This window comes from Nicotiana tabacum, chromosome 1 (genome assembly GCF_000715075.1).
Source record: "Nicotiana tabacum cultivar K326 chromosome 1, ASM71507v2, whole genome shotgun sequence".
Taxonomy (NCBI): domain Eukaryota; kingdom Viridiplantae; phylum Streptophyta; class Magnoliopsida; order Solanales; family Solanaceae; genus Nicotiana; species Nicotiana tabacum.
The window spans coordinates 180,551,367-180,561,090 of NC_134080.1; the positions used below are offsets into that span (position 1 = coordinate 180,551,367).

Genomic DNA, 9,724 nt, shown 5'->3' on the forward strand with positions numbered 1-9,724 from the left:
TTGACATACCTTAGTCGTCTTGTTGAAGTCGAAACGGAGCATCTCAAGCACTACTACAAAAAATTCCTTTGGCGACAATTATTTAGCGGCAATAAGGCAATCGTCACTAATAAATTCATTAAGCTTAAATATTTGTGGCATATGACCATTAGCCAGTAAAATATATCCTTTTACCGGCAATAAAAAATAATAGCCACTAAAAATTACTAATTGAAATTAATCTTTTATTATTTTAACTTTCCCTCCGCACAAAGAAGAGAAAATCTTTCCCTCCAATTTTTTTGGATACCTTTTATCGTTTCCCTCCCAATTAGAAAACAATAGAATGGAAACATTGAATCGTTTCCCTCCCAAGTTGAATCGACTTCGCTGCCAAAAAGCCCTAACTCACTACTATATCAACGCCAGTGCAGCAACGCCGGTGCGATTTACAGTGTGTCAACGGCAGTGCCCAGCTTCTTCCCAGGTAAATTTTCTTCTTTTCGATTTTACATTCGATTTACAGTAGATCAGTTCAAATCGATTTATAGTATATCAATGGCAGTGTTAACTTCTCTTCTTCTAATCAATTTAAAGTAGATTTAAAGTGAATCAGTTCCTTGCAATCGATTTACAGTAGATTTTTTATTGATGCTGGTCGTTGATTTACAGAAAATCAGTTCCTAACTCATTTTTGCGTCGACAGCCTGCTATAGTGCCCGTCCTTCTTCTTCCCCTATTAACTTCTCCTTTTCCCCTATTAAATTAGTCGCTTGTAATTGATTTATAGTAGATTTTGGATTGATTCTTGTCGATTGATTTACAATAGATTCTGCGTAATTTAATCTAGTAAAAGTCATGTTATATGGATGTTCTTATTTGGATGTTTATTTCGGCCGCTTATCTTTTATATCTAAATTTCTCCTATGTTATAAATCAATTTTTGGAAAAGAAACTCATATAGTTTCCGAGGTTAATGTTCTTGTACATGGGATTCATGTTTTATATGAAACAATGTATGTAGCATGGACAATGATTTTCAGATCCTTTAATAAGTATGGACGCTCTTTGTTACTTTAAGAATGGCCTTCAAATGGTGTAAAACAGGCCCTCGGCTATTCATATATTAGATTGAACTTTGTTAAGTGCTTAGATAAAGAATATAAGTATATAGAGTACCACTTAGATATATTTCTGATTGCAAAATATGCATATGAAAATGTGTAAAACATGTATAAAAACTAGCCAATTACATGGATAACCACAAAGAGATATGACCATTTGTTTGCCAAAGTAGTTCTCAGTATTTGTTTGGTCTATATTTCTTGTCCAATAAAATCTGCATTCTGTAGATATTGCAGAAATAAGAATCAAACAGTGTTCTACTGTAACTATCACTTCCCAGTGACAAATCATAATGCTCCAATGTCTGCATTACAATTTTCCCATGTGTTATGAGCTTTTGTCTTCTTCAGTTGCTTCTGTTATTTCCAATATTCCAAAACTATTCTGTCCTGACCTTGCCTGGCTCCCTGCATGTGTTTTTGAAGTCTCCATGTATATTAAACCAATCCACAAAAAGGCACCACTACTCATCTGAATACCAGCTTCCTCTTTTCACCATCTGTGGACATAATTGACCTAGTCCATTTTGAAGATATCTATGAAAATGACCCATTGCTCTTACCAGCAATACACTTAATCACGTAACGTAATTGTGCATTTGAGGTGTTAAATGCATGAATATGATTTTTAGTCTTTATTTGCTCTTGTTTTATCTTGCCAAAAGTACTTGTTTAGTATATAAATTCTGGGCAGCATAGTACTCAGTCTCGCTTTTATGCTTGTGCCTAACTTTAACTTCCTTCCAGTGGAATGAGTGCATAGCACTAATACCACCAACTGTAATTCCATCAACGTATAGGGCATAGACACAGTGTCTTTCCCTGCAAAAAAGAACACATTGTTAGTGAAAATCTTCATCACCATGGTCTTGTCCATCTGGATTTGAACATGATGATGCATTGAGTAAACACCCTCAAATTCTATCCATATATGATCAGTTGTTCTGTTGCAATGATTTTGATATAATATTGCATCAATTCCACCAGCATATTTGGTATAAACCATTTTGAACCCTGAACCGATCTACCAAACGTCTTGCCCTGTAGTTCTGTACCAGCTGTGTACATATGCAAATCTGCCTATTTTAAGGGTTGATATATGTGAGCCCCAATTAAATTCTATGCTTGATCTTTGTTGGCGTATTTCCTGTGAGTTTGAGATATTAATCTCAATTTGATTTTCCACTCCAATCACATCATATACTCCTATTATAGCTTGCCAAAAGAGGCCGCCTATCACAGTAAACCTGGGCAGCATGGTACTCCTCCTTGTTTCTATGATTATGCCTATCTTTGGCTTCCTTCCAGTTGAGTTAGTGCATAGCACTAATACCACCAGATGAAAATCCACCAAAGTATAGGGCATAGGTACAGTAACTTGCCCTGCAAAAAAAGAAAACATAGTTAGTAAAAAGTGTAATCACCATGTTCTCTTCCTTAAGGATTTGAACATGATGATATTTTGTGTAAACTCCAATTGTCTGCTCCTCTAGCTTTCTCTCCTCCACATGGATTTGATCACTATAATCGATTATATTTCCAGATTTCCTCCTGCTCTAGCTGTGTATCAGTTGTAGCTTTCCTTTCTCTCCTTGTGAGTCAAAGTTGTCCGTAAACCTCATTGATTTTTGAGATGGATGATTTCATAGCAATTATATTGGTTTTTTATTTATAATTGTGTAATTTTAATATTTAAACTAACTTATATTTCATTTAGCTTTAGAATAGTTAAAATGACGCTCAGTGAACGAAAGAGTTATAAACAAATTGGTAAAAATGGAGTATAGAAACAAATTGGTAAAAATGGAATATAGAAACAAATTGGCTAATAAATTTATGTTTGATAGTTTTAATTGTTAAAATAATATATTGGAGCTATGGAATTACTTACTAATCGGATAGTTATTTTATTTTGAATTACCTTTTTGATTAATACCTTTTTTTTTACTGATGAATTTTTAGCTCTTGCAGTAATTATAGAAAAGCAAGGAATATCTTGAATGCCATGGACAATCATAAAAATAAAATATGGATGTATTATGATAGAGTTAGCGAAGAATATTTGGACGGAGTAGAGGATTTTTTAAATCATGCCTTTTTTGAAAAACAAGGTGGAGAAAAATTGCATGTCCTTGTACGGAGTGTGTGCTTATCTATCAAGTAAACCGGGCTACAACATATGATCATCTTGTAATTAATGGTATTATACCGTCATATGATACTTCGTTTTGTCATGGCGAGTCTTTAAAGGGGTCTAACAATGCTCAAGAAACTAATCACATCCCGTCAACTCTAAGAGGCGATGATATGCGAAGAATGATACATAATGCATTTGGAGGAGTTACACAGTTCATGGATACTGACATTAGTGAATGTGGTAGCATGGAGAAAAATGTACAAGAGAATATTGCTCATCTATCTGGAAATCATTCTCATCCAGAGGTAGATAAGTTTGAATGGCTCATGAAGGAGGCAAATGAAGAACAATATCCTAGATGCAACAAGTTTAGCAAACTGTCCTTTTTGCTGCATATGTATCGTACAAAATGCATGTTCAAATGGTCAAATGAATTTTTTAATTCTTTGCTTGGACTGTTGAAAGATGCGTTGCCTGAAGGAGAAAAATTGCCTTCTTCTTTCTTTGAGACCAAAAAGATAGTTGAAGGCTAGGGCTTAAAGCATGAAAAAATTCATGCGTGTCCCAATGATTGCATGCATTTTAGAAAAGAGTTTGCTAATAAGAATGTTGATGAACGCAGAGTTTGTGGTGCTTCTAGATAAAAAATGATGCTAGAAAAATTCCAGACAAGGTCCTAAGGTATTTTCCTTTGAAACCAAGGCTACAAAGATTGTTTATGTCTTTAGAAATTTTTAAAGCAATGCGATGACATCATCAAGAGCCCGAAAAAGATGGAGTTTTACGTCATCCTGTAAATTCTGAAGCTTGGAAAATTTTTGATAGTAAATATCCCGAATTTGTTGGAGATCCTTATAATGTGAACCTAGGATTAGCTTCTGATGGGTTTAATCTATTTGGCACAATGCGAACTATTTACAGTACATGGCCAGTGATTTTAATGCCATATAATCTTCCACCATGGATGTACATGAAACAAGAGTTCTTCATTTTGTCCTTACATATTTCTGGACCAAAAGCGCCTGGCAATAATATTGATGTCTTTTTGCAACCTTTAATAGAAAAGTTAAATAAATTACGGGTTGTCTGGGTAGAAACACACGATGCCTCTATTAAGGAGATATTTCAAATGCTAGCAGCTCTCATGTGGACTATAAATGATTTTCCATCATATGGTACTCTCTCTGGATGGTGAACTTTTGGTCTGTTTGCTTGCCTTTCTTGTAACATAAACACTCAATCTAGAAGGCTCAGACATGGCAGAAAGTTTTGTTACATGGGGCATCGATACTTCTTGAAGTCGGGACACAAATATCGGAATGATGCAAAATCATTTGATCGGACTAAAGAAAAAAGACATGCACCTTGTCCAGTATCTGGGTCACTATTGTTGAATCAAGTTAAAGATATAGAATTTACCCTCGGCCAATCGAGTGAAGGGATAAGCGGAGTGATGAAAAACACATGGAAAAAGAGGAGTATTTTTTTTGATCTTCCTCATTGGAAGTCTAACTTGGTGCGTCATAATCTTGATGTGATGCACATAGAAAAGAATGTATGTGATAACTTAATTTATACATTATTGGGTCTTGGTAAAAGTCTAAAGATAACTTAGAAGCTTGATTGGACTTGAAGGAGATGAAAATAAGACCAAGTTTATGGCCTCAATATCGAGCTAGTAGGAAAATATATCTTCCTCCTACTTTTTTCACAATGTCTCAGAATGAAAAAGAGTTGTTTTATGAAGTACTACAAAATGCCAAGTTTCCGGATGGCTTTGCGCCTAATATCGCACGTTGCATTAGCAAACTGAAGATATACTGGCTAAAAACTCATGATTGTCATGTTATATTGCAAGAACTCCTTCCTCTTGCCTTGCGTAGATCAGTAAATAAAAGATTTAGTTCCATTTTAATTGAACTATTCTCATTCTTTCGTGTTTTGTATAGCAAAGAACTAAAACTAGAAGAGTTAAAGTTACTTGAAGAAAAAAATCCAGAAACGTTGTCTACTATGGAGAAACTTTTCCTCCCAGGATTCTTTACTATTATAATACATTTGGTAATTCACTTGGCATTTGAGGCTAACCTTGCGGGGCCAGTACATTATCGCTAGATGTACCCAATTGAGAGGTATGAATAATGTCACTAAATCTTTATTATATCTTTGGTTGTTAAATATTATATTAAACTAATACCATTATTTTATTCCATAGGTATTTGGGTATTGTAAAATCATATGTTCGTAATTGTGCATGTCCAAAAGTTCAATAGAAGAAGCATACATAGCAAATGAGTATATGGCATTTTGCTTACGATATTTAGAGGCTGGAGATTCAAGGTCTTATTGTTCAAGAAAATGCGGTGATGAAATTGAGCATGAGACTAGTAAAAAAGAATTCTTTTTTCCAACTGTTGGTGAGTCGTACGGTGGAATAGATGTATTTGAGTTGGATGAGAAAATATGGTTGCAAGCACATCGACATGTACTTTTCAATTGCGAGTTAGAAGTGGTTGAAAATTATAAAAAGTAAGTGTTATATGTATTATTTATTATATGTATATTACTTATTTGATAACAAATTTAATAAATGCGAGTTCCATGAATAGGGAACATATTGCTAAAATCAAGAGTCACATCATAAGCGTCGTTTGATACAACATCAACTTGATCATATGCATTTCGATACATTTCACAAGTGGTTCAAGGAGAAAGTAAGTAGTAGGACTAAGTCATTAGTTATGTTAAATTATTGTCCTTGTACATATATCCACATTTATAGTTGTATCTTTTATTTGGTTAGGTAAATGAGTTAGAAGCCACATCTAACATCATAAGAGATGTTAAAGTCCTTGCACAAGGGCTGAGTTACATTGCGAAAAGATTAAATGCATTTGATGTAAATAATGGGTATCGGTTTCGAACGAAGCAAAGTGAAGAATTTAAGGTGACACAAAATAGTGGTGTTATGGTCGTTTCAAAGACTGAAAGTTATGCAGGTTCAAGTGGCAATGCTCCAAAGTCTGCAAATATCACATATTATGGCAGATTGAATGATATTGTGGAGTTAAACTACTATGAAGAATTTAAGATTGTATTATTTAGGTGTGATTGGGTTGATGTAACAAAAGGTAGAGGGGTTAGCAAAGATGTCTTGGGTTTCACACTTATGAATTTCTCACGCCTAACAGACTCTGGCGATCAAGAACGTCATGAGCCCTTTATTTTTGCAGAACAAGCTCACAAGTAATATTTGTACAAGATCCTCAAGATCATGAATGATTTGGCCCTAGGTTAATTAAACCTCGATATATTTTTAATATGGGAGAGGAAGATAGATTGCAGTTTGAGTCATCAATGCAGAGTGATGCCACTAACTTGGCTCTCTTAGAAAATGCTCGTGTTCCTAAGGATAAGTATAATGATTGGGTAAGAAGTGGTGTCGATGGGATAGTAATTTACACAAACGTGCATTGTCAAGCTTCTGTAAATGATGGTGAAGCTAATGTTGAGAGAGAAAATGACATTAAAAATGAATGTGATTCTGAATAAGATAGGTAGAACTTATAGAGTATTTTTCTTGCAAGTGTTATTTAAGAACTTCTAGGGATTTTGTTAATGCAGAAATTTGAATAAATATACTTTTTGCTTTCAATTTGAGCCATTTTATAGAAGATGCATGTTAGTCAGCTATGGATTTTCTATGTTTGTATTGGTTGCTTTTTGGTTGAATTGAGTGAATTCTTTGTGCTTTATTTTAGTTATATTTTGCTGATAGTAGCCCTTGCACTGCAATATGCTAAGGTGCTATTATAATTGGACAATAGTTTTTGCTGGTGCATCAATTCCTTTTATCTCTTGATCTATATTTGCGCAAGGTTTTGTTTGTATGCATAAATTGCTATTCATTTATTTTTCACAGCTTGAGATGAGGACGATGAATCCTCCTATTTTGCATGTGACCTATTGATTGGTTGGAGTTAATCTGGTACTAGTATAACATAATGCACCTAGATAGTTTCTTTATTTTGGAAAAAGAAATATGCAAACTAGAAGTCGCAACCGACTGGTAGTTGAAAAAGATGAAGATGAAGATGTGATACCTTATATTGAGCACTTGATGGATGGTCAAAACTACTCTAGAGCCCAGCCATATATTGAATAGTTGATGGATAGTCAGAACTTCTCTGACGCCCAAGCACATGATGGTCAATCTAATGAGTTGAATAGTTCTGATGGTGGCACTGAGATTCAACATGATGAAGATTCAGGTAATGCTTCTATAGTATTGCAATCTGATTATGTATAACATTAGGCGATAGCTTTCATTTGCTAGTATGTGTGATAACTTCAGTGGACTACTTTGGCCTTGGTGAACCTTCTATTAGTTAAGAGCTCTGTTAATTAAAAGCTCTATTAGTTATGTCTGATTTCCTACAACTTTAACTTCAGTTCCAATATGAGAACTTTATTGTAATTCTTTGACATTGTTGTGATATTTATAGTAATACTCCTGCTTTGGTAGTCTCTTTCAACAGAGTAATGTTAAAGTATCTGGAGTTAGAATTCTTGAAGTCACCACATTATTCGGATCTTTTTCATTCTAGGTAATTCAGAATCAAATAAAGTTTGTGGGCCTACTTTACTAAAAGATATTTGGAAACTTTCGCCGGGGAAGACAATTGATGTGTCGTTTAATAATCGTAACCAAGCTATTGGGAAAGAGGGTCGAAAGCTTGCTAGCTTTCTAGGAATTATTGCCAGAACTCCAGAGCTAACACCTCTATGTGTAGATGATTGGAGAAATTTTGACAAAGAGAAAAAGAAGAAATTAGTGGATTTTGTGACGGTATGGAAAGTTGTTGTTATTATTATTATTATTATTATTTTGTGAACATGCTATTTATACATGATTTTTTTAGCAAATATACCACTAGGCAGGCTGCCTAGTGACTAATATATAAATAAAATTACAAAATGGGTCCAAAGCTAACAAGATGTCCAAACCAAAATAGAAGTTTCATGAAACTACTAGCTAGTAAAAAGATAGAAAAAAACTAAAGTCTAATGAAATAGCTATTACAACAATGTCCGTTGAATGCTTCCTTCTCCTGTCAGTGTATGTGAATCCACTTGCTAGTGGCAAATACTAAGAAGCACCTATCAAGCTCTCACCAGGCGCCAGGGTATGTAGTCCATAGGTTGAAATGAATTCCAAACTATACATGATGTTATCTTCTAAATGTTGGCTTTTATTTTTTCAGAAGAAGTTTTCTATCCCAGAACATGGAGAAGCATGGGTCTTAAAGTCACTAGGAATGAAATGGAAAGATTACAAGTGCGAGTTAAAGGGTGAGTATACGCCAAAATATAAGACTAAAGACACATTACTAAAAAATAGACCAAGTCGCATACCGAGGGATCAATGGAGTGGTCTTGTCTCTTATTGGGTTTCTGATAAAGCTAAGGTATGAACCTTGAAAATTCTCCTAATCTGCTCATTTTCATTGAGTTTTTATTTTAGTTATGCTCAATTTTTATTTATGATTTATAAAATATAGTTTTAATATTTCAATGACAGAGACGTACTCAAGCAAATAGAGACAATAGAGCCAAGCAAACGATGCCTCACACAGAAGGATCCAAAAGTATTGCTACCTTGATGAATGAGCAGGTAAACTTGTAAAAATTACAAATTATAATATTTTAAACTTTTTTTTAACACGCATATCTGATATCATTTTTATTGTATTAGGCTGTAAATGGAATTGAGCCTACACGAGCAAAAATTTTCTTATTAACTTATAAAAAAATGTAAGGATGGTAGGCCACTGGATGATGATGCTGTCAAGACAATCGTAAGATTTATTCTTTATTTTATTTTGTGAATTTGATGACTCTGTCAAACAATGTGCATTTTTTCCTACTCATCAATTCCAAAATTTATTTGTTGTGTATTCTATGGTCAGGAAATGATAAATGAAAGGATGGGCAATAGTGAGAGATCTACTGAGCAACCTTCTCGTAGTGTTGCTTGGGAAGGCGATGTATATTCTTAGGTGTTAGGAAATGAAAAAAGTGGGTATGTTCGTGGTTTAGGACTTGGTCCAACTTTTTTTGTTCTATGGGGTAGTAGGTCTTCCTTAGAAAATATTATTGCAATTGATTCTTCTGATGAGGTTATACAAAGGTTAGAACAGAAGATAATCGAGTTATAGGAGAAACAAAATGAAGAAATGAATATGATGAAATAAAATCAGGAGATGATGCAATCAGAATTACTCCAAATGAGACAACTCATGCGCAAATATGCTCCTGATGCATCTATGCCTTAAAGTAACAATGGCACCTTAAGGGAATAGGTAACTCCATTTCATAAGTTATAGACATTTTTAATGAAATTCTAATCATATAAAAGTATTGTTATCTAACATGTTAATATTTATTAGATTTCTAATGCCAATAGTAGACACGAACGAGTACC

General features: G+C 34.1%; 1 long non-coding RNA gene across 1 annotated transcript; it reads left to right on the plus strand.

Moving 5' to 3' along the window:
• The first annotated feature begins 291 nt into the window (after positions 1–291).
• On the plus strand, positions 292–9,089 carry LOC142181680 (uncharacterized). The gene is made up of 4 exons (XR_012710604.1): positions 292–466; positions 7,163–8,708; positions 8,822–8,914; positions 8,996–9,089. It is a non-coding gene; the product is annotated as an uncharacterized LOC142181680 (long non-coding RNA).
• Positions 9,090–9,724: the final 635 nt, after the last annotated feature.